This window comes from Octopus sinensis, linkage group LG11 (genome assembly GCF_006345805.1).
Source record: "Octopus sinensis linkage group LG11, ASM634580v1, whole genome shotgun sequence".
NCBI classification, from domain to species: domain Eukaryota; kingdom Metazoa; phylum Mollusca; class Cephalopoda; order Octopoda; family Octopodidae; genus Octopus; species Octopus sinensis.
The window spans coordinates 4,228,489-4,255,401 of NC_043007.1; the positions used below are offsets into that span (position 1 = coordinate 4,228,489).

General features: G+C 38.2%; 1 long non-coding RNA gene across 1 annotated transcript in view; it reads left to right on the forward strand.

Moving 5' to 3' along the window:
• LOC118765300 overlaps nucleotides 1-26,913 on the forward strand; it is a 376,738-nt gene that overhangs the window by 166,652 nt on the left and 183,173 nt on the right. Inside the window, exon 3 of the long non-coding RNA XR_005001139.1 lies at nucleotides 19,478-19,602. This is a non-coding gene — a long non-coding RNA (uncharacterized LOC118765300). The remainder of the gene's footprint in view (nucleotides 1-19,477; nucleotides 19,603-26,913) is intronic.

Genomic DNA, 26,913 nt, shown 5'->3' on the forward strand with positions numbered 1-26,913 from the left:
TTGCTACAATCCTCTGAAAAATCTCTAATGAAGGTTTACAGAGGTGTTTTGCTAGTAATTACTAGTGACACACACACACACACACACACACACAAATATATCCTCTACACTATTCAAACATTTACATATTTCTGTATGCTAATGCACATACCCACACATGATCACACATACTCCGCTATAGGTACACACACACACACACTCTCTCTCTCTCTCTCTCTCTCTCCTTCTCTTTTCCTCTACTCCAATCTTTCACATGTACAGACACTCACAGACAAAACAGATATCTATATTCTCACAAGCAGCAGGGTGTGTGTGTGTGTGAGACAGGGTGGGAGTGAGTGAGAGAGTGTATACCTATCATAAATACACCATTATATTCCTTATACCTGCACACATGTGTGTTTATATCTTTCTGTTTGTAGTTGTGTGTTGATATTACTTTAACTTACAAACATCTTACACACACATACGTGCACACATGCACATTTACACACACCTATGCATACACTTACAAACAGTATAAACATTACTCAAGACTATGCTAGAAATATAAAGAATGTCACTGTAAAAGAGAAAATAAATCTGGAATGGTAAAGACACCCAACAGCAACAACCACAGCATCTATAATGACAGCAGTAAAATCCTGCAAAGATGAAGGTAAAAAAAAAGAAAATGTTTCTTCACTCAGAGCTAATTGGTCAATATTGCGAAAGGAAGGAAGGCATTGAATTAAGCATTATCTTTATATAGAGTATCTTGAATTTTTTGAGTTCTGGGTCAGATTACCAGGGTTAATAGTAGCATCAGTGGTAATAGTGGTGCTAATGTGGATGGGGATCGTGGTGGAAGGGAGGTGAGGATAATTAGCAGGCTGCACTTTGTCACACATCACAAAGTTTTACTATTAACAGGTTCAAAAGCTACTCTTTTATTTATACCCTGATTTAGGGTAAACCTTTCCATGATATTGCCACACTACTTGGCATAGTCTCAGAGAGGCAATGGAAAGCTTGTTTCCACCTTCACTGAAGACTTATCATCATCTTAAGATTTATCAGGAATGGCTTATTTCTTGTCAATATGTTATTCTTGATATTCTAGAAGTTGTAGCTAAACCTGGTTCACATCGTTCCCTAGCACCTTAAAGAAACACAGATGCATAGCATAATGTATTTCTAGCTGCAATATACCTGAAAATAAGATGGAATTGTCATGGTTGGAATGCCCTTGAATATAGGCCTCCTCAGTCAGGGTTGACTTGGAATTAAATTACTACAACCACACTGAAATCATGATATAGATATTTTTATATTATCCCTAAGGAGCCAATGAGAGAAGTTCTATGAGATCAGTCAACCTGCAAAAAACAGCAGCCAAATCTACTTCAAATCATACCCTACTCTCTCAGAAAAAAAGATACATTTGGTAACATGGTGTTGGGTTACCTACTCATATGAAGAAGATGGCTGGAGTGTCTTTGATCAGAGCTGATCTGAAACTAAACAACAACACTAACATCTTTATTTAATGTATTTTGCATCAGTACCACCACAACCACATGGTTCCAGGTTCAGTCCCACTGCGTGGCACCTTGGGCAAGTGTCTTCTACTATAGCCTCAGGCCGACCAAAGACTTGTGAGTGGATTTGGTAGACGGAAACTGAAAGAAACCCGTCGTATATATGTATATATATGTATGTGTGTGTGTGTGTTTGTGTGTCTGTGTTTGTCCCCCAACATCGCTTGACAACCGATGCTGGTGTGTTTACGTCCCCGTAACTTAGCAGTTCGGCAAGAGAGACCGTTAGAATAAGTACTAGGCTTACAAAGAATAAGTCCTGGTGTCGATTTGCTCGGCTAAAGGTGGTGCTCCAGCATGGCCACAGTCAAATGACTGAAACAAGTAAAAAAACAAAAGAGAGTAATCCCCTCCCTCCCCCCTCCTCCATCATCTTGCAATCATTATCAAATTTCTGGTATTCCTATATTTTCCACCTACTACCACATCATCATCATTATCATCATCATCATCAACAGCATACCGTGACCATCACAACATTACAGGAACCATAGTCACCACTAAAAATCTTATGACCATCCCCTCACTTTGACAATCCCTTCACCACAAATAATACAAACACCAATACCACTATAGCTACCCTTGCAATTGACTACCATCGCCCCCCCCCCCCCCCGCGCCCCCTCTGCATCTCTGCCATGACAGTAACCACTTCTTACACCAGAATTGCATCTTCTTCGCCTCAACCTCCACCTCTACTCACTGTCTACTACTACTACTACTACTACTACTACTACAACATAGAACTACTACTACTACTACTACTACAACTATAGCTACTACTTCAGAATCACTAAGTTCCTACCACTGCTCTCATCACCACCGGCACTACAGTCTGCCCTAACCACACAGCCACCACCATTCACTGCCAACCTCAACCACTACCTAACCACCCTGCCAAATTTGCATTCCTTTCATCTGGAATTTGGTCTGAAATTTAACATAATTTCACCTCAGAGATTTTAGAATCAGAATATCAATTCCAACTGATGCCAGAGCGTCAGAGAACCAAAAATCTCTGGAGAATGGAAATTTAGTTCTGTTTTGGTTGTTGTAATAAAATATAAAAGAAAAACATTACTTTCATGTACTACTGCTACTGCTGCTGCTGCTGCTGCTGCTGCTGCTGTTGTTGTTGTTGTTACTATGATAGTCTTTTAATCAATAATCAATCGCTTAACTTACTGATATTGTTCTTATTACTCAATATTATTTGTTAAGCTTATTTCAACCTACCTCTTCAGCCTAATCTTGTTTCTTCCTCTTCATCTTCTTGTGTATGTATGTATGTATGTATGTATGTATGTATGTATGTATGTATATGTTTGGATGTGTGTGTGTTGATATACACAAATGGTTTAAACATAAAGTTGTAGGTTTTTCACTATGGGCAGATATAATCCTGTTTCATCTCGGTTGTTTCATAATCTGGTAGAATATGTACATGAATACCTTTGTCGTCATTATGCTTTTCCATTAAATAAAACATCCACTTAAGTGGTGGCCATTTATTTGTGCATGTTTCCATGTAGCATGAGATGATTGTTGCACAAAGCATCTGCATAGCCTGGAACAGAATCCAGAGTCCAAATCCAGCAGCAACACTGATTCGAGACCAGATCCAAAAGCAGGGCTGACTGGCAACTGGGTTCATTAATTTCTTCTTTTTTTTTAAAGGTTTTTTTTTTATGAGGTTGAAGATATAACACAGCTGGGCAAACAAGTGGCAAAACTTGTTGAAGCATTCATGCTTCTTGCATTTATGGGTTGTGCCATGGATGGTATCTTTATATAGCGGCGAGCTGACAGAATCGTTAGCACGCCGGGCGAAATGCGTAGCTGTATTTCGTCTGCCGTTACGTTCTGAGTTCAAATTCCACCGAGGTCAACTATGCCTTTCATCCTTTCGGGGTCAATAAATTAAGTACCAGTTACGCACTGGGAGAAGTATGTATAGACTATGGATATAATCGACTTAATCCGTTTGTCTGTCCTTGTTTGTCCTCTCTGTGTTTAGCCCCTTGTGGGTAGTAAAGAAATAGGTATCTTTATATAGCTAGATGGGATAGAAGGTCCAAGTTGAGTTTCCTGTCACTGAACATAATGTAACACTGGGGCTAAAACATAAACAGTTGATCAATTATAAACTCAGTGAGTTAGACATTACATGAATACTTCTTGATCCTGATATGACTTACAATTGCGATTGCTGAATAGTTGATCAATAATTTGAAATCAGCCATGCATCAACTGCAAATTCTAATCGTATGGCTATACCAGTCATTGGCATAGCAGTAGCATCATCCCCTTGTTAACTAAACAGCAACGTGAGAGGCTAGTATGAGGCTTACTCAGCCAGATATTTTCCACATTTCAGCAACTATCCTTTACGGTCCACTTCCTTTCCCTGCCTTTATATATTTTTAATTGTGCTTGCAACCACCATACTGCTGATAGCTTCAATGGCTGCTCTCCATGTTGAGTCTGCACGGTGCAAGTGTACTGTTAACAGTCCATTCACACTTCTCTCTTTGCACACTGCCTTGCAATCCCAAACATGTTTATGCCTCGGAATACGTAACAAATCTCTTTTAGTTTCTCTTGTTTTTTTATAACTAGCGTTTCAGTTTCTCTTCTAGCTGTACCACATTGCCCTTGTTGCTCCTGTGGTCTTTGATACAACCTAGCCCATGCCTGTACTCTGGTGAGAACAATCCCGTGTTGCATTACTATCCATTGTTCACAGAAATCAAAGAAAGTCTCTCCGCGTGTAGATTCATTCTTCCACAAAACATTCAGCTGCCAAAGGAGAAGAATGTGTGCGTATGTATAGGCATGTCTGTCATCATCATCATCAACATCCAGTGTTTTAAATCTGGGTTTTGTCTCCATTAACAGGGGTGGTTGGATCTACCTCAATACCATAGCAACCGTCCTCATACCATCTCGCCATCTTGCCCAGTTTTGAGCCTCCTCCTTTTTCAAACCAACCCTCCCAATTTCCTCCTCCACCTTTTCCTGTATATGTGCATTTTTCATTTTACATGTTTTTCAAAGCAAGCACGAGTTGGATTAATGCATGTTATTATTGAGGTAATCTCTTCTTACCACTAATCTTTACTTGTTCATCAAGTAAGGGATTTTTTTTTTTTACTCCACTTATCTTCAAAAGTACAGTTGACTGGACATTACTGTGTTTTTCTGGACACTTTCATGCAAAGACACATAATGTAAGCATTTACAAGGACATACCTAGACATCCAGTTTCTGCTTACCAATTCTGCTGACAAGGCATTGGTCAGCCTGAGACTAGAGTAGAGGTACCTTGCTCAAGGTACAACATTATTCGATAGAACTTGCAACCATGTGTTTACACAACCATGTATACACATACACATACAAAAATATGCACACTCATTTATACACACACATATTCTCTCTCTCCTTTGCACACTCTCTCTCTCTCTCTCTTTCACATATAAATGCATACATAAATGGATGGACTCTCCCTTGACCATCTAGTTGATCAGTCAACTGGACTACTTCCTCATTGAATTAGCTTGCAAAGAGGTACACACACCCCTAATGTAATGTTCAGCTCACGCAAAAGTGATAAAACTGAACCTTGGAATTATTATGGGTTTAACCTATCTGGTGGCCATCCATACAGTTTCAATCCACTCAATTTACCTTACATGAACTGGGTTAACTTGAAGCTATAGTAAAGACACTAGTACAAGGTGCCCCACCGTGGGACTGAACACGTGACGCTATGGTTAGAAAGCAAACTTGTTCATCACTCAGCCATACCAATATGCAGCATGAGCACACACGTGCACAAATGCATGCACACACACACACACACACACACAAATAAATAAATAAATAAATAAATAAACAAATAAAACGTTAATAGATGTCTTCATTACAGGTTTGATTTAATTGAGACCAGACATTTAGCATGCTGTGCTGCATAATTTTTGTAAGCTCAAGTGTAACAGGAACTGCAATGCTGCACTGCATAGCTTTCTAGTCACCAGAAATGTTGCAATTAAGGGGAAAGCTGCACTAATGCATAACCTTTTCACTCTGCTTTGTACTTATGGGGTTAATATTGTCTCCATCTTTTAGGAATTTCTACTGATATTAAATAACTATGCAAACACAAATACACTCTCTCACACTCTCACACGCATGCGTACACATTCACACATGCACACACACTTAAATATACGCATATTCACACATTTGCGAATGTGGCTGTGTGTATGTATGTATGTATGTATGAATATATCTATATATATATAGACACATACATGCATACACATGCACATACACACAATACATCACACAGGTGTGTGTGTAGATATGTTACAATCTGTATGTATATATATATATATATATATATATATATAATATAAATATGCCCCTTTTTATGCTTTATATATATGTAGTTGGATTTGTCTGAATTTCACATGCGTATGGAGTTTTCATCCCTCCTGCCATCCTCCTCTCTCTTTCTCTCTTCATATCCATTCACAAACACACACAAACATACACACATTTGCATGTGTTGAATAATTATACCTATACACACGCATGTATGACTGTTTGATGTACATGGATTGGCACCAGTGATAGCTAAGATAATTATTTAACAGCATAAGTCAGGTAAGTGAAGTTTATTGAACAGTTCGGGTTTTTGGTTCATGGATAGGCAAATTAAATTTGGCACTCAACATTTGTCTTGGCAAATTCATTAGAGAGAGAGAGAAAAAAAAGAAGGAAACAGCATTTGAAGGTGAAGAAGGACAAAGTCATCAGTATAAAGGAGATGATTAATAAAATCATTTTGACAGCTAATGATTTGATTTTAGAAACTTGCTGTTAAGATTTCGATTGTTGTTGTGGTTCCTGTTGTTGATGCTTTAATCTTTGTCTTCGTGATCTTCAGCTGTTTTCTGCAAGAAATGTGTTCATGCAGAAGCACTTGCACCCCCCCACACACACCATCATGATCACCACCACCACCACCACCAGCACCACCACCATTGTTTTATGCATCTTATTTTCCAAAGCTTGCATGGATTGAATAAACTTCTCAGGGCAATATTCTATGGCTGGATGCCCTTCCTGATGTCAACACTTGCTTGTTTTCAAGTGAGCAAATTTATCTCATGTCTTCACCTGATGAACCACTGAGCTACAGGACTTCATGAATAAAGTGGTATCATAATGTTCCTGGACTAGTCATGATTGATAAAAAATAACTTATTTACCTAAGTTTTAACATCGTCTCCTTTGAAATAGTCACCTTGCACAGCAATACACTGGTCCCAGCATCCCTGCAACTTTTAGAATCCAGCCAGGAAGTCATTTTCTGTAAGCGAGCCGAGAACCTTCTGTGATTTGCTCTAGATTTTGACAACATTGTTAAAATGGTGACCTTTGAGCTGTATTTTCATCTTGGGGAAAAACTGGAAGCCCGGAAGAACTAAATCTGGCAAATAGGGTGGGTGCGGAAGTGTTATGTTGTTTTTGGCTTGAAAGTCATGAGTGAGGAGAGCTGGGTGACAGAGTGCTTTGTCGTTGTGAAGAATCTAATTCTTCAAGCTCCACAGATCCAGTTGCTTTTGCCAAATGTCCTCCTTCAAATGACATCATTGATTGTTCTCTGACGATCCTCATGTGTGAGTTGATGAATTCTCTACACATTTCTGAGAGTGACGCTCATGGCAGGTCTTCTAGATCACTCATCGTCTTCCAGGCATGTTTTTCTGTCTTTGAAATGCCTGTACCACTCAAAACATTGCATAAAAACATTACCTCATCACCATAAGCTTGCCAAAGCATGCTCAATGTCTATGGAGCAGACTTTCCAAGTTTAATGCAAAATTTCACGTTGGCTCTTTGTTCCTGTCTATGACAAAAATTGCAGACTACAGCATAAACATGATCATAAAAACACAAATTTTACAACTTGTAAAATAAATACAGCAATGTCACTCAGTACCCTGCATCATGAAGGTCACTGCAAGCTCTCACTGCATATGCAACGGTGTGCTGCCATCTGTTGGCATGCTACAGAACTAGCCCAGAAACTCTGATACCACCTCATAACCTCATATGTAGGACATAGGCAATGTCAGTGTTCATAATTGAATTCACTGTGAAGACACACTGGGACAATACACTCACACACACACACACACCACACACACACACATACATGCATATGTATTACACATGTACAAGCAGGTTGGGTTTGATCACACAGCTGGCACTTTAGGTAAGTGTTTTTTAACCAAAGATGCTGGTGGACCAATGCCTTGCAAGTGAAATTTTGGTAGACAGAAACTGTCTGGTCGTGTGTTAAATGTGTATGTTTTTATACATGTATTAATTACACCACACACACACACACACACACACACACAACACACACACGCATGCACAAACACACGCACAAAAGAAACTTCCTAAATCCAGTAGAATAGAACAGATGCTAGTCCCTCACATACTCAGTCAGGTTGTTGCTGTTTAACCTTATGATCAGAGGCATTATGGCTATGGTCATTCCATTGTTTTGGAGCTATGTAGAACAACTTTTCATAATGTATTAAAACAGTAGGATCTGATTTGAGGGAAATTTAACAGTTATTTCTAGCTAGTTTGACAACCATGGTGAGGTTCCTTCATTAGTTTATAATCAGTTATATAGCATAAGGAGGTGTCATCACCAATGACTGGCAAACATGTATCATCATCAATGGCTATAATGAACGACGAACAAGAAGCTCTAGAAATAAGCAAAAAATCAAATTGATGGACCAAATTATGTAATTAACAGAAATAGTTACACTGCAGCTATTTAGGAGAGTTAGTTGGAATGGAAAATATTTGAGGATCCTATTAAAAAATGGCCCTTCCAATATCTTCTCAATACTGAGTTAGCTGCATAAGTTCTTTGTTACGAGCAAACCATTATATTAATCATTTGTTGATCTGGAGAGTGCACTGGACAAGGGGCTTTATTCTGTCGTTTGGTAATTGCTAAGTTCCCATAATTCTTTTTTGGAAGCACTCCGTCGGTTACGACGATGAGGGTTCCGGTTGATCCGAATCAACGGAACAGCCTGCTCATGAAATTAACATGTAAGTGGCTGAGCACTCCACAGACACGTGTACCCTTAACGTAGTTCTCGGGGATATTCAGCGTGACACAGAGAGTGACAAGGCCGGCCCTTTGAAATACAGGTACAACAGAAACAGGAAGTAAGAGTGAGAGAAAGTTGTGGTGAAAGAGTACAGCAGGGATCACCACCATCCTTTAGGTGTTTTCGCTGAATAAACACTCACAATGCCCGGTCTGGGAATTGAAACCGCGATCCTATGACCGTGAGTCCGCTACCCTAACCATTGGGCCATTGCGCCTCCACCGTTCCCATAATATCAAATGTAGATAAATAGATTATGACAGCCATATCGACCATGTACAGGTGAGTGATAGCAGTGATTTTGGTAAAGAACCTGGCATGCAGTTATGGTTAATTATGTTTCCTTGCCATAAAGAGGAGTCCAAGACTGTCTGGAGAACAGCTGTATAGTCATGATGTACCTCTCGTTTCTGAACCATCTAAAGACATAGAGATGCAGTTGAATATATGGAAGCAAAGCCTATATTCAGGAACTCTAAAAGTAAACCTCTGAGATTAGTATTTTAGTGACAAAGAATAGTGATCAGCCACTTGGGAACTGATAAGGCTTATTATGCCCAAAAAGGTGTAGGTAAGAAGTCTGTACTGTACACATAATAATACAAGAAATGCAGTGGAATTATGCGTAAAGAAATAAGACTTCACGTGGAGCAGTAAGTGCATTCATTATTCCAAATGATGGAAAGAAGCCTCCCTAAAAATACTTGAAACATTCATTAACTGAGACGGCCAAGAAATCCAAGCATATTAACCAGTGTAAGGACAAGGTTGAAAAACTTTGGGGAGCTGTTACCTCTGTTGGCATCAAGGGGATTACTTCTTTGAATGACAAGTAGATGCTTGTGTACAAAGTGTAATATTGCATAGAAGCAATACAAAAGTAATGAATGCAGTGGACATGCAAAAGCTGGACAGGAACGAGGTATGTATGCTGGATGTCTGCACAGATGTCAGAGCACAAATTAGCTGAGAGGAAAACTTCTGAGAAGACTAAACGAGGATGGATATGTAATGCCTATAAAAGGATGACAGTAGGATAAAAAGGTGTCAAGACATCAAAGTAGTACTCTATACACAATGAAAGATTCTCAATATAGTTGTTCGACCTACTAGAAATAACAGTTAAATCTCTCTTAAATCATGTCTCATTATCATAGAAAAGGACAAAGTGCGTAGTATTGTCCTGGATTTCTTCAAAGAAAGGAAAAAGATGGATCGATAATAACTAGAATGCCTTTAATTATAGAGCAGATTGATCAGAGTTGATTTAGGTGTCAGTGAAAGCAGTAATAGAAAGGATTCCAGACATACACACACAAAGCCATTTGTTCTGAAATTGTCAATCTATTTGACCCCAGTCCTTGACTGGTGTTTTATTCATTCCAGAAACATGAAATGCCATGGAATTCGAATGTGAAATTTTTGGGAAGTAATAAATAATACCACCAGGTATTTTGTCCATTGCTCTACAGATTCTATCAGTCCAATAAAAAATATTTCTCATCTAGAAATGAATCTTGATTTCTTTAGAAATACAACAGTTCAAACATCTACATTTGGATTTTCCAAAGATTATTATTTCTTTACTGCCCACAAGGGGCTAAACACAGAGGGGACAAACAAGGACAAACAAAGGGATTAAGTTGATTACATCGACTCCAGTGCGTAGCTGGTACTTAATTTATCAACCCTGAAAGGATGAAAGGCAAAGTCAACCTCAGCGAAATTTGAACTCAGAGCGTAACGGCAGACGAAATATGGCTACGCATTTCGCCCGGTGTGCTAACGATTCCGTCAGTTCGCCACCTTAGAAGGATTTTTGAAAAATTATTATCAATTTAATTAATGTGAAGTTGCATACAACGAAGTATTGAGACTTGAGTATCTTGCCTGCAGCTTCCCTGTATATTTTGCCACTCATCACTTTGATGCACTAAAAATGCTAAAGTTTTTCATAGAATTAGGTATCAGCACCAAATAAGCTTTTCCAAACACCAACGGTGGGAAATGAAACATTTGGAATATGTAGTTGTGTGTGTATGTGTGTGTAATATGCTTGTACGCACACATGTTTATATTTATGTCTGTGTATGGTTGTATGTACTGGCAATGTACACACTCAAACATGTATGTATATATATATATATATATATATATATATATATCAATAACAATAGCAAAAACGAATTGCCAGTCTGATAGAAAATTTAGGCTTATATATATATATATATATATAAAAAAAAAGGAAACACAGATTTAGTTTTTGTTTAAAGTTGAGAATGTTGTAAAGTAGACACTTAGCTGAAATGTCTCAATATGACATGTGCATTAAGGATAATGCATACATTTATGCTGTGTGTTCAGTGGGGGGAGGGGAGCATGTATTTTGGTGCATACTGAAAAGTGCATGCCTGATATCATGGCGTATCAATGGAAGGGCGAGAGAAAGAAAGAGAAAAAAAGCAGTGAGAGAGAGAGTTGTTGAAAAGGGTGTTGAGAGAGAAAAAGAGAGTTGTTGAAAAGGGTGTTGAGAGAGAGAGAGAAAGAAAGAGAGAGAGAGAGAGATAAATAGATAGATAAATAGATAGATAGATAGATAGATAGAGAGAGAGAGAGAGGGGGAGAGAGAGAGAGTTGTTGAAAAGGGTGTTGAGGCTTGAAAGTGCCAAGAAAAGCAAAAAAAAAAGAAAAGAAATAAAACAGGAAAAGGGTGTAACAAGGTATGCTGTTTAAATATTAGTAGACTATAAAGGTAGAGCTTTTCAAGCTTGGCTGCAATCCATGTGAAGTGTGATAATGTAGTATTTGAAGTGTGATATCATAGCTGTTATATGAAAATGTAATATATTCAGGTGAACACATTGATTTCTTTTGGTAAGTGCCACAGAGTAAGAGAGTAATAAACACATGCCAGGCTGAATAGATGGACTGCTTTCAATTCTTCGCCAGATAATGCTATTTCATCTTGTTTATGCTGCTAATATCCTTTAGAAAGGCATGAACATCACACAGCATCCTATTTCTCCTGGTCTACAGTTTTGTGTTTAATAACAAGAGTAATCAAAAGTAGTCTTGCAACGAAATCAAATGCGTTTTTCTTTGTTGTTGTTGTTGTTGTTGTGGGGTTTTCCCCTAGGGGTGCCCTAATTGAGCAGACTTATGATCAAAGGTGTTTCCACAATGACTACTCTGTCTTTTATTCAGGCATAATGTAGCATGGACTATATTACCTAACATATCCTTCCTATTTTAAGATGATAAGATGTGATTTTAAAGGGATTTGACTGCTATATCTAGCAGATTGTGGAGCCTTACACTCACATGATGGCTTCTATGTTTTTGTTTTCATTGTTCATCTTTCGTTGATTTTATGAACACAGGGATTATTTTGTTGCTGTTTGTTGTTATTTAACCCTAGGTCAACCCCAACTAAGCAAATCTATGTTCAAAAGCATTCCAGTTATGACTTCTAATCGTTTTTGCAGGATATCAATGTTGGAATACATCATCTAATTTGTCCTTCAAAATGGTAAAGTGTGAATTGGGGGATGTTTACCTGTTATTTCTAGTGGGTCAAGTCACTACATAAAGGGTTCCCTCATCTGCTGTGATTGATTGAGATTGGTGACACTTCTCATTAGCATTGTGTTCTTCATATTTTGTCATGAGAAAATGAAACTGACTTTGAACATGAGTAGCATAAATGCAAGATAAGGAATGTCTGCACTGAACTTGAGGCGTTAAGATTTAGACTGTGCCACAAGGGTCTGGAGGTGCCGTAGGACTTTATTTCCAGAGCAGCACTGATTGAGCTGGAATTGAACTTACATCATAATGATTACTTATTTAAGCTACGACCAGCAAATCTTTTGATTTAGGAAGTGTGTAACCTAGACTACATTATCCAAAGTGTCTTTTGTTTTTAAAAGACAGTAGTGTATAGTTTTACAGTGATTTAACTGTTATCTCCAGCAGGTAGAGCAGCCACATAGAAGATCTTTATTGGATTGATGAAAAACTCGTGCAAAGATGGAAAGTGAAGTTAATGAGAGTGATTTTTAAATTTGTAACTTGAACTGGCGAGATTAAACGTAATGTATTTAGTCAGCCATCCTCGCTTCTTGGTGAATAATGTTGATTTTATTTGGCTTCTTCCAAGACTAATATCTGTATAGCAGGATAATTGTTATTTGAACTTATTGCATAATTCGTCAATAAGATATGCTGTACTTATATTATTGACACTAGAGTTATAAAACTTAAATTAATCCTAGTGGCACTTGAACACAGAACTTTTCTGACAATTTGGCTCAAAGCTTCACACACGTGGAAGGTCTTAGGTAACCTAATTCATCCCCAGTACATGTTTTTATGTCAGTACATTAAAAAAAGAAAAAGCTATAATAATGAATCACTGCACCAACTATAACAAAAAATGCATATTATCAATTGCATTGATTGCAGTATATATTACTGGTACTTATTTTATGAACCACACAAAGCTATGAAAAGTAATAGTGATGTTTGAATGTAAAACTGGGAATCATAAAAGTAAATACTGCAATGCATATTGCTGCCATGCTCTACAGATTCTGACAAATGATATTAATAATAACATCTATGAATCATTGATGAGTAGAAATTTACTATCTTAGGTGAAAATAATATGATTATCATGGGATTATATAATATGCAAAAACATGATAAGCATTCATGATATATTAAAATTTGATATCTGAGGTAATATTACTATTGAAAGTAATAATGTAATATTTGAAGTGTAGTATTAGAATGAGTGTGGGTTTTTTTTTTAATATTTTTTCTCTGTGCAATTTAGACTTATTGCTTTTTGTTAGAAATATTGTTCGTTCAGATTAAGGTGCATGCATGATGAAGTGTGAAGTGAGGTGGTTAGCTCTATGCCAAACTCCTTTGTTTGAGACGAGCAATTGTTTAATGTATAACTGAATTAGTAGATAGTTTTATACTATCTCAATTTAATCTACCCAATACACCTGTCTCTCATTATTCATAGTGTGTCTTGCTCTTACCCTCTGGCATCGCACAAACCACTCCCACAGATGTTAACTTACAGATGTTTAAACTGAATAGCAACCACATCAGTTTCACTAGTCTCAGAGATTCTGCAACAATTACGGATATTATCTCTTCCTGTTGGTTAAATCCATAAAAGCAAAATGGCTCAGTGAACATTGATAGTACAACAAACAGTTAACATAACATTTGACTAGGCTAAGCCCATTATATAATCAGTCATCTAATCAAGATATTGAGGATCAGAAAATTTAATCTTTCATCTTTATGTGACTTCAGTTCTATAACTCTTTCATAAATAGAATTTTATGGGGTGTGAAAAAATCCAAGAATTCTTCCAGTTTTATTTTTTTTATTAAAAGGTCTTTTATCTGCTCCTATCTTGTCCAATCCCCTCTGTTGACCAGCTTTCAAGTCATCTTTTCCTAGTTTTGCAATATCCATCAACAGATAGTACCAGTTGGCTTCTTCATGATACCAAAGTGATCCAGGTTTTCTCTCTCAGCCAAAGAAGAACTACAAGCTAATTCACTACTTGTCATTTTCACAGTATTCCTATTGTTTGCAGCAGCAGCAATTTTCCACCGTTCTGTTATGTCTGTTTTAGACTCATTGATCCGGAGTTTACGTGTCTGGGCAACAAACACAATGCAATACCAGTGACATAGCTTGTGACTAATGATTGTTTATTCCCTAAGAAGATCTGAACGAATTTCTTATTTCTTTATTGCCCACAAGGGGCTAAACCATAGAGGGGACAAACAAGGACAGACAAAGGGATAAAGTCGATTACATCAACCTCAGTGAGTAACTGGTACTTAATTTATCGACCCCGAAAGGATGAAAGGCAAAGTCGACCTCACCAGAATTTGAACTCAGAACATAACGGCAGATGAAATATTTATTTCTTTACTACCCACAGAGAGGACAAATAAGAACAGACAAACAGATTAAGTCGATTATATCGACTCCAGTGCATAACTGGTACTTATTTAATCGACCCTGAAAGGATGAAAGGCAAAGTTGACCTCGGCGGAATTTGCACTCAGAACCTAGTGGTAGACGAAATACTGCTAAGCATTTCGCCTGGCATGCTAATGATTCTGCCAGCTCACTGTGCCTGAACAAATTTTTTTAGAGCTTTGGAGATGTTTCTAGAAACTTCTCATTCATTGGCATTAGTAGGTGATGGGAATGGTATATTAGATATACACAGGGATTGTGTGAGAGTAGTTGAGGATAAGATATATAGTGCAAAATCCTTGCAAATCTAATCAGGCAGTTTTAACTGTCTGACATAAACCACGGTGGGTCAACCAGATTGTAATTAGAATTTTTGTCAGGTTTGTTGATGCACTCAATCTGGTTTATGCCTGACAGTTAAAACTGGCCCTAAATTTCAGGCCTCGTGCCTATAGTAGAAAGGATTATTACTGGCCAGTTGTGTTTGCTATTGTATTAGCAGCTGTCTGTTGCAGTTTGCTGCTGATTTGAAATTGTGTGAGCTGAAGAGTGATGATTCTGCTGGGGAAAGATCCTGACAAAGGGAACATAACGGACAACTTCAGTGCCATAACTCTGCCCAGTACAGCCCTAAAGACTTTTGCAAAGCTACCCAACTAGCAGCTGGTGCTTGTTATCGGTAGTGTAGTGGGAGATGCACAAACTTGTGTGATCCCCCAGTAAATCTAATTACAAGAAACTCCATTTCCTGTGATGCTTCATAGAGCTGGTTGGGACCAGATTTAAAACTTTGGTGGGGCTCTGATTAATTTGAATCAGTCTAAAGCCTTGAACAAAGCTGATTGCTGCTACCTTGTGACTGTTCTCCATCTTCAGAGACTGGACTGTTACAATTTAGAGCAGCATCTGTTTGGTGGTCTGACTTCTTGGAACTATTTTGCACTGTATGTTCAGTCTTTCAAGAATGATCCCCACTCCCTTCTTCGTGTGAAGGCTGGAAATTTTGAGAAACATCCTGCTCAGACAGGAACACAGCAGAGTTTTGTTTGCAAAAGCAGAATTCATTGCATCAAACATTTTGGAAATTGAGTGGGGTCAGAACCATACTAAAATGGTATCAGAAGGGACACAATAAAGAGATAAATGGATGCCTAGAACAGAAAAAATTGAACTTTACTAAGTTTACTCAATAGAGCAAAAGTATTTTCTTTGCATTTCTTACCAACAAAGGACTTCATAATAATAATATCGCCATTACCTGAGTTAAAAAAGAAAACGTTCGTTATGAGATATTTTGTTGTGTACCTTTATTTTTCTAAGCATGCATTTTGTTCATTGCTTGCTCAATATAGTCACATCTGCTGTACTAAAGGGAGGTGTTAGTCACATCAGTAGTTGTAGTATGTCTCCAAAATTTTGGCAGATACAAAAACAGAGAGAAAAAAAAACTGAAAAAAAGTGACACTTAAACAGTCAATAGTAGAGGCAGTTATGATTTTAGAAGTAGTAGAAGGAAAAAAAATAAAGATGTGAAAATGTGAATTTAATGGACAGCTACAAAAGCACCATCATTCACACCATAGTGATGACGATGACTACCACTTCCTCCTCCTCCACCACCACCACCACCACAACAACAACAACATCCTTTCTTAAAACTGTAAGCCAAAAAGAGTTACTAGATGTGGATCAATATCGAATAAAAGAAAAATTCATAGAAGCTACATAACAAAAGAAGGGGTAAGGAGAAAGTGGAAGACCTTAGATTTTCAGCAACTTTCCAAAGTGTAAAGGGCTTCCATGTGCCCTTGAATGAAGATTTAGTGGAGACCCTGGCCAATGAATGGCAGTTTGTGTGCTCCATCGTTAAGGTCAGTGTGCTACACATCTGTCCACTGACTGGTATTGCAATTCATGGGAAGAAGGATTTCAAGGGCCACAACCGGAGATACCAATGTTGACGCTTGGCTTGCCTAGAGGATGTGAAACTCTTCAAATAAAAATTTAATAGATATAAGTAAAAGAAAAAGTGGGAAAGTTCAGTTTGCAGAAAGTGAGAGTGGAAGATGGCTTGAAGTGAGGGATGCCCTGATCCTCACCTTTTTTTGCCAAGCACCCTATATATTTTATGTATGTATATCCCTGCATGTTTTGTAACCATTTTGTATAACTCATTTTTTTATGGAATTTATGGGCCTTTGGAGTCAAAGAAAAATTCTTCATCATCATCATCTTCTTCTTCTTCTTCTTCTTCTGCAGTTTAGGTTTGCGCCAAGGAAAAGCACCACTGATGCTATATTTCTGGTAAGACAGCTGCAGAAGAAATACATAGCCAAAGATAAACCTCTGTACCTGGCTTTTGTTGACATGGGAGAAAGCCTTTGGCAGGGTCCCCTGATCCCTTATCTGGTGGTCAATGTGGAAACTAGGGACAGATGAGTGGTTAGTGAGAGCTGTAGGAGCTATGTACAGGGATACTGTCAGTAAGGTGAGGGTTGGCAACGAGTACAGTGAAGAATTCTGGGTAGAGGTAGGAGTCCACCAAGGATCAGTACTCAGTCCCTTCTTATTCATCATAGTCCTCCAAGCAATAACAGAGGAATTCAAGACAGGATGCCCCTAGGAGTTTCTCTATGCTAATGACCTTTCTCTAATAGCTGAGTCACAATTAGAACTAGAGGAGAAGTTTCAGGTGTGGAAGCATGGATTAAAATCGAAGGGCCTTAGAGTCAACCTAGCTAAAACCAAAGTCTTGATAAGTAGGAAGGCAGACAAATCACAAATCCCTTTAGGTAGATAGCCCTGCTTGATCTGTAGAAAAGGCTTAAGTAGAAACTCCATAAGATGTACATGGTGTAAGCTATGGACCCATAAGAAGTGCAGCAATATTAAATTAAGGCTAACTTGGAAGATAGTGTTTGTGTGTAGCAAGTGCTCAGGGGCAATAAACACTGAAAATGTGTAGAAAACAGCTTCCGTCACATGCCAGGGGAAAAAAAAAACTAGAAGTAGTTGATAGCTTCTGTTACCTAGGTGACAAGTCAGTAGTGGGGGTGGATGCTCTAAGAGTGTAGCTTCTAGAAGAATAGCCTGGGCAAAGTTCAGAGAGCTCCTACCTCTGCTGGTGACAAAGGGCCTCTCACTTAGAGTAAAAGGTAGACTGTATGACACGTGTATGAACAGCAATGCTACACGGCAGTGAAACATGGGCCATGATTACTGAAGACATGCCTAACCTTGCAAGGAATGAATCTAGTATGCTCTGCTGGATGTGTAATGTCAGTGTGCATCAAATGTGGTGTGCAAGAGAGACGATTGCACTGGTATGGTCATGTGTTGCATATGGATGAGGACAGCTGTGTGAAAAAGTGTCACACCCTAGCAGTAGAAGGAACCTGTGGAAGAGGTAGACCCAAGAAGAACTGGGATGAGGTGTTGAAGCACGACATTCGAATGTTGGGCCTAACAGAGGCGATGACAAGTAACCAAGACCTTTGGAGATATGCTGTGCTTGAGAAAATCCAGCAAGCCAAGTGAGACCATAACCGGGGCCTATGTCAGTGTAGCATAATCGGCCCATTTAAGAGTACCTTTCAATCATTGGGCAATAAACTGTACTTGTGAAGACTTGTTGAGTCAAGTGTTCATCTCCTTGAAAGAGCTACAGTCCTGAATCAAGCAGAGACTGAGGCAGAACACATGACACCTAGAGTGTTGTCATGGCATCACAGTTCTCTGTCAGTCTAGCAGTGTGGCCAGTGGAAGCTCCATGTTTGAGTTCTGTAGAAGAATAGTGGCTAGAAAGTGTGATGACGTTCTTGAGGAGACTGCATCAACAAGAGTCAACTGGTTTGTTCTGGAGGACTTTGGGGCCAGGGATCATTTCTGGTTTGGGATAAACTCTACAAGCATGGAAGTTCCATTAGCCAGGTTGCCCAAGATGTGCACAGAGCTATAAAACTATTCATCATACTCTTGTCCAGTATCTAAGCCTTGCTGACTTGTGGGTTTATGTTAGTCACCTGCTGTTACATGTAGGACAGGCTCAGCTATCAGTGGAGTCTATTGTGAAGATCATCCTGCCTCCTTCTTTTGGTCAAGAAGAGCAGGCAGTGTTTGTTCGTCTGGTAATCTCAGTGAAAGAGATTGTGTGGTGGTCCAGATTGAAAGGGCCGAAGACAGACACTTGCCTCTTTGGTCAAACCCTCATCAACTTTTTCAAGTTTCGCTACAAAAGGAAAGTGAGGGGAGAGAGAGAAGCGCTGCGTCCCAGCAGTTTTGTTGACGGGGTAGTGAATGTAGCAAAAATGGGGTGAGTGAATGGGCCTACTCTAAGCTTGTGGCTATAAATTGAAAGAAAATGATGTGGAAAGGGCACTTGCCCCAATGGTCAGGGTGATTGTGGTTTTGTAGAGATTTCACAAGCAACCATGGGAAGCCTCTGTCTTTTGGGGTTTTATTCATTGTTGAAATTTATGTCATCGCCATTTCTCTACTTATTACATACCTCTTTATGTAACCCCACATTATATTGTCCAGCATCGTCCCCAACGTTTTTTGTAAACCCTTAATGGTGAATAAAGAAAGCAATATTTTATTATTACTATTATCATTATTATTATTATTACTATTATTATTCATATTTCCTTTTGTATATTTCAGGATTTTATACCAGAGACTGTTACCTTTAAGAACAGAATAAAACAACCAGATAGTTTGGGAGGACCTTGATCATTGCTTTATAATAGCTTTTGGTGTTTACCCTTGATGTCCCACACCCTTTTCAGGTATTGTTACTATTATTATTATTGTTGTTGTTGTTTTATTACTATGTTCTCGACTTGCCATTTTTCAGTTTTGCTTTGTGCATTTCCTTTATTTAACCAACAACAATGAACGGCCAATTGAATTGGTGTCAGTTTGAACATGCACATCAGTGCACAGCTTCACTGAAATAATCAGGAGGGCGTTTCTATCATTGTTATTTGGCTTGATATCATGTCACAATTCTGTATATGCATATATATATGCATATATATATGCATATATATATATATATATATATATATATATATATATATATATATATATACATACATACACTTATATATATATTTATTCATATGTGCATATTGATGCATGCTCTGTAGGCGTATTTATATATGCTGTGTATGCATGTATGAATGAATGCATATTACTATGAATGTATGCCTTCTGTGAGTGTGTGTCTCGTTTGTGTGTGTGTGTGTTTGTGTATTTGTGTTTGTTTTTTTGTGTGTAGTTGTTTGTGTAATTAGCTCTATAGACCAGCTGTTTATTTTGTATGTCATAGACAATGTAATAATACCATTAAGGCTAATTAATTAAATAGCGGAAACTTCATTTAATCCTTTCAGTAACATTATCCATGGCCACTTTGTAATTGGATATATGTATGTTTGCATGGTGATTTATGAGTATGGGTGTATGTACACATACACACACACACACACACACATATACACTCACACACATATACACTTACACACAAAAACACACTTGCATGGACTCACATACACACACATCCATTAGATATAATGAATGGGAGAAGAAGCACTCAATACAAAAGTAGAGTGTAAAAGTTCATTTAGACTGATCCAGAGCTCTTTCAACTCTGGAGTTTCCCTGACAATTATTACCTATAAGACAGAAAAAACATAATATAAATTAATTGTAGAGAAAGAAATATACAGGGGTAATTAGATAGTGCAATGCCTCAATGGCCATTAGTTTCATTTGAAGGCTAAAACAATTCGAAGTGCATTGTGACCAGCGATGTGTAGCAACATCTGGTAGCCTGGTCGGTCACGATGATCACGCGATATATGCATGTAACCTGCATCTTGTATGACTGGCCTGGAGATCTGTGGTATTCTCCATGTTGGATCTGTGAAAGATTTGGAAAAGAAACTCTAAATGTAGAGTCAATAACATAGAATTTAAATGCCTCAAAGTAAACCAATCAAAGACAAAAGTTTTACTTAACAGGAAAGAAGACAAGACTCTATTGCCGTTCTAAGAAGTTGCCATGCTTGATATGCATAAAAAAGAGTCGGGAGAAATTCCACAAGATGTCTTCAGTATAAAATATGAGAGTACAAGAGGTGAAATGAGGTGACTGACTGATCATACTTATCTTTAAGTATGTGTGTGTGTGTGTGTGTGTGTGTGTGTGTGTGAGTGTTGTGGGTGTGTAAGAGAGTGTGTATGCATACAGACACACATTTACCCTTTGTTGCTTGACTAAAAATAACAATACTTTTTTTCTAAGATCAACTATTATTGGTATTAAAAACATTGTTATCTTCATCAGTAGGATCAGCAACAACAACAACAACAACAACCTCTATTATGACTGCATTATTAGAACCAACCTTTATACAAAAGCAACTCACACACACATATACATAAACACACACACATACACATATATATATGTGTATATATATATATGTATGTGTATATGTTTACATATGTATTTATTTGTGTACTTACACACTCACACACACACACACACCACACACACACACACACACACACACACACACACACATGCGTACACTCATCATTTATGAAAATAATCAAAGATTGATTTCATAAAATTAATTCAATTCATGTAATGCCATTAGTTTGGATATTTGGTTGTGGTTCTGATTGTGAAAATATCTCTTAGATATCTTTCTGATTATATATCTAAATGTTATCGACTTCACCATTGAAGTAAAGATGCAAAAACAAGAAAGATGGCAGTGTAGTCTTTCAAGTTGATGCAAGAAAAGATAAAAGAAATTATGAAAGAAATATCGCAAGAAAGAAAGAGATAAAAAGGGCAATTAAATCATTTCTACATAATATTGATTTCTTTGAGAAATACAAGTTCTACTACTACTGCTGCTGCTGCTGCTACTGCTGCCATTGTTACTGTTGTTGTTATTATTATTATTATTATTATTAGTGCAGTGTGCTGGCAGAATCATTAAGACATTGGACAAAAATGCTTGGCAGCATTTTGTCCATCTTTACTTTCTGAGTTCTAACTCCACCAAGGTTGACTTTGTGTTTCATCTTTTCTGGGTCGATAAAATAAGTACCAGTTGAATACTGGGGTCGATGTAATCAACTTAGCCCCGAAATTGCTGGCCTTGTGCCAAAATTATTATCGGCACCTGGAGAGGCAAGTCCATGCTGTCCAACTACATGGTGGGGTGCTGGACAGACAGTCCCGTTAAGTTGCTCAGGGTTTGTTTTGGTCCAGTCTCCCAGGTGGAGAAGAACTGGGACAAGGTGACAAGCAGGGTAGCCAATTTCACCCAGAAATGGGCCCGAGAGAAAGCTGTCCCTGAAAGGTTAAGCAGTGATGGCGAACGCGTACATCACACCCGTCATCTATTACTACTTGACAGTCGTCCCTTGCCCTGTTTGCTGGTTGACCAAGCTGATGCACTTACTCTTCTGCTTTCTGATGGTGGGGGCGTGCAGTCCACTGGTCAGGCGCTCCATCTGCTGTCAACACCCGCTAAATAGAGGGCTGGGTATACTGTGATTACTGATGCACAGACATGCACTGCGGTTGCGGCATCTCCAGCGTTTCCTTGATGGTGAGCAAGTATGGTCACTGTTTGTAAGACACGCTTTTCCACAGCTCGTCTCTTTAACTGAGCTGCAATCCTGGATGAGGCATAGATCGAGGATGGGTGCTTGGTACTTCGACTGCCGTCAAGTGCTCACAGCCCTCAGCCAGGTGGGTGATGTGGTCAGTGGTAGTTCTACTCTAGTGTTCTATAGAGGGCTAGTAGAGGGAAAGTGCGATGACATTCTCAGAGAAACTCTGGGCATCGATGCAGATCAACTAACCAGTCTGTTTGAGAGAACTTTTGGGACTGGGCCTACGGATAACTTCCGTGCCTGTAAAATTTATCCTGATCAGGCAGTGCCCCTCGGTAGCACTGCCAGGTAAGGGATTTCAGACCTAAGGTTTGGTGGAAGATTTTAATTCAAAACTTATGAAAACAAGAAATGTGTACTCAGAGCCAGAGCCGGTTTCAGTTGGGTTGGTAACGAAAGGGTTAATTGTTATTTATATTGTTTACACATTGTAAAACCCATTGTACTGTACTGTTTTTGTCTTTTATGCTGTTGTATGTCTTTTAATGTAATTTTATGTGAGCCTTTGTGGCCAATAAAAGAATGAATTATTATTATTATTATTATTATTATTATTTTGTTGTTGTTGTTGTCGTTTGTCTTGAACAGACATTAGCAGTAGAGCTCCTGAATGAATTGATATAATCCCATGTTTCACTACTTGTAGAATCCATTTCTTTGTGATACCCAAACTTTAGAACTTTTGAACAGCTCCCTACCATTTATGTTTAGGTGGAATAACTAAAGTACTACTTTTGAACAGTCTTTCTCTTTTATTTACTTATACAAGAATATGTTGTTTTTTTTTATATATGGGGAAGTGTTGAAGATTAATGTTGAGAAATATGAAAGCAAAATTTGTTGAAAATTGTGAAAAATAGAATGACTATAAAAAAAAAAGAGAGACAATGAAAACGATGACATTTAAAGAAATAGATGCAATTACAAACATAAATATTTGTATTAACACTTTGGAAAATACAAAACAAAAAAATGGAAACAGAGAACCAAAAATAAACAAACGAGTGAATACGGTTCTTATGTAAATATAGATGCTGATGATAGTGAAAATATAGCTTTGCTAAAGTTTTGAAAAGCAACTGTGAACATGAAATGTTGGAGAAGTTACGTTAGGAAAAAAAAATTGCTTCCTTCCTTGCCAGCTTGATCAAAGAAATGTAACATGTTCTTCAAAAATGGAAAGCATTTTGGCATGTCCTCAAATTAAAAGAGGCTCTTGTCTATATGTAGGGTGATGTGGCCTCTGTTGATCTTGGTAGGGCCTACAACCATGGGTGCTTTGTCTTTGAAACTGAAGATGAAGCTGGTAATGCAAATGGTGGTGCAAGACAGAAAGCTTAGCTCTTACATATGTGTTCATAGGAACCACTTGAGAGCAATGTTCGACCCTGAGTAGTTGAAAAGATAGAAAAGAGAGAAAGAGAGAGCAGCAAGAATAGCAGGATCCAGAAGCCACTGTTTCTAAAACGCCATCTGTAGCTGTGCTGAGGAGGGTTATGAGATTCATCCTATCCTTGATGCCAGGAGCTAACAATCAGAAAGCTGATAGCCAAAGAAAATATTTCTTTCCTAGCAGTAACACCCTATCATCTTGTAACTGGATCAGCCAAAAGAAAAGAAAAGGAAGGCAGAATGACAGGGATGATCCCAAAGAAAAAGCAGGAATTAAACATGAAGAGGATCTACCTTTAAGGGATGATATGCAAATAATCAATGTGGTTCTGAGATAAAAATGGAAATTCTGAAGCATAATTAAGAGAACAATATTCTGTGAGAAGGGGAGGAGATAGGGCAGAGATTAAACAAAAACTCAGAAGCTAGGATGTTGTTGAGGACCCTATTAAGGGCTTACCACAACATAAAGCAAGCATTCCCAAAAGATGTTGGATAATTTATCACAACATAGAACAGGCATCCCCAGATAACAATGTTATGGTTAGAAGTCTTGTCAGTTTAATATTGAGATACTGTATTATTACAAAGCTGTATCAGACTAGGGCACAAAATGCAAAGTTGTCCACATCTGCAGTCTGAAATGGACATTTTACAAAACCTAAACAAAAAGCCCAATTCAGTTCTTTTTTTTTATGTGTATTTGTTAGAGATATGCAAATTTTAATGATCATACTAGCAAAGAATCTGAATATATTTATAAATTTATCAAACAATGTGATAAGAACAAAGGCATTCCAACCATGACCATCCCATTTTTTGTGTGGAACCAGAGATATTTTGTCTCATCAGTAAAAGTGATCCAACCGTGCCCATCCGTCTTCATTTCTTTTAAAATTCAAATTACAACACAAGCAATAGATGCTATGTTGAAAAGCATAGGAAAATACAGAACTACAATTAAATAAAGTGGAGCTCAGTACAAGAAATGCCTATTCTTGATTGAAAAAAAGACTATATTAGACCCACTGGCAGTGAATCAAAAGTTACTTTGAATAATGTCAGACAGATGGACTGCCCATGGTATAAAAGATTATATACACTTCCATTTATGAGGTGTTTTCCCATAAATTGCACCAATCATTTTCACTTCTGAATCATATTTTCCTCTTAATTTTGTTTCAAATCTTCTCTGTATGATGGCAATCAACAGAGTTATTAAAATGTTGGATAGGATGCCTTGCAGTATAAGTTCAGCTTTCCTGCAACCGACATCATCTTTATCTCTCATCATTTCAGCGGTAAATGCTACCATTGCATTTTCCAAGTTTACTCCTAAGCTTAATCATCCAGTCACACAATGACCAACTCAATCACTTTCTCTTGCTTTTACTATCTTTTACTCCCCACGCCACCACACACCATCACTGTTGCCTACTCAGAAAAATTTATCCCCTTGTTCCTCACCTGTGGCATATCTGGCTGAGGCTCCCCTCCATCTTACATCTTACACACAGCACACATCTATGTACCCCAACTCCAGCAGCTCAGCAATCTCCCTGAACTTTCCTTTCATTGTGCCAACATTAACTCTGATGTCTTTAGTGTGGGGGATTGATAGGAAGAGTGAGTGTTTAGTTGGGGGACAGTTTTCAGCATGTGCAAAGAAGGTATGTGTGATCCTTCTTCACACAGGCAGAGGACTCTTGTACACATCCAGTTGTACAAGTATTGCCACTCAATGAATTACTATGAATTATTATTTCTCTCAGATCTTCAATACACTGGGGCCAAATACCAGGAAAAGCAACAACTTCATCACAAGCAAGTATATATGAGATAAAGAGCAATAAGTGCACAGCGTTGATAAGGTCACAGACTGCAAAGAAAGGACTCTGATGCACTGGCTGATTAGTTGATCCAGAAATTGATCAAACAAATGATTAGTTAATTATTTAACTGATAACAATGAATGAAATGAAATACGATGAATGCATGTGCTTTTGTAGGCAAAATGACCTGAGAACAACGACTGTTTCAACACATGATTTCTGATTAAGAATTTTGCAAAACAAAATTAAAAGATACTGTACATTGATATCTATGCACATATATATACTCTCTCTTTCTCTCTCCACTCTTTCTCTCTCTCCACTCTTTCTCTCTCTCTCCACTCTTTCTCTCTCTCCACTCTTTCTCTCTCTCCACTCTTTCTCTCTCTCTCCACTCTTCTCTCTCTCCACTCTTTCTCTCTCTCCACTCTTTCTCTCTCTCTCCACTCTTTCTCTCTCTCCACTCTTTCTCTCTCTCTCCACTCTTACTCTCTCTCTCTCACACATACACAAATTGCAGTTGTGTTACAGTCAAAGGTGGAAGAGTGATTATTAAGAATGTGTCTGTGTATGTTTTGTAGTAGTAGTAGTAGTAGTAGCAGTGAATAAGTGTGTTCATAAATATACGGTTCTTACAAACTTGTCACAACAGCAGACTTCCCGTGTGCATGCTCAAAAGATGAGTGAGGACTTCCAGGTAGCCACAACAGTTGTCTTAGTCACTACCATTGGGTGGGGGGAGGGGGTGGACCAGCTATGCTATCTGATGAGCATTCAGGATTTTTGGCCTACATTTCAAACTGTTGCTTATCAGTCTTGTAATCTTCGCTGAATATATTTATGCAATTACAATAACTTCATCTCCATACTCTCAGTCTATATAAATTCTCTTTTGTTTTGGACACACACACACACACACACACACACACACACATTTCATCACCATCATCGTCCTTGTTTAATATCCACCTTCCATGCTAGCATGGGTGGGACAGTTTCACAAAAGCTGGCCAGGCAGAAGACTGCACCAGACTTCTGTGACAGTTTTGGCAGGATTTTTACAGCTGGATGCCATTCCTAACACCAACCACTCAACAGAGTGGACTTACTGCTTTTTACAAGAACAGGTGAGGTCAGTTTTGGCAGGATTTTTACAGCTGGATGCCCTTC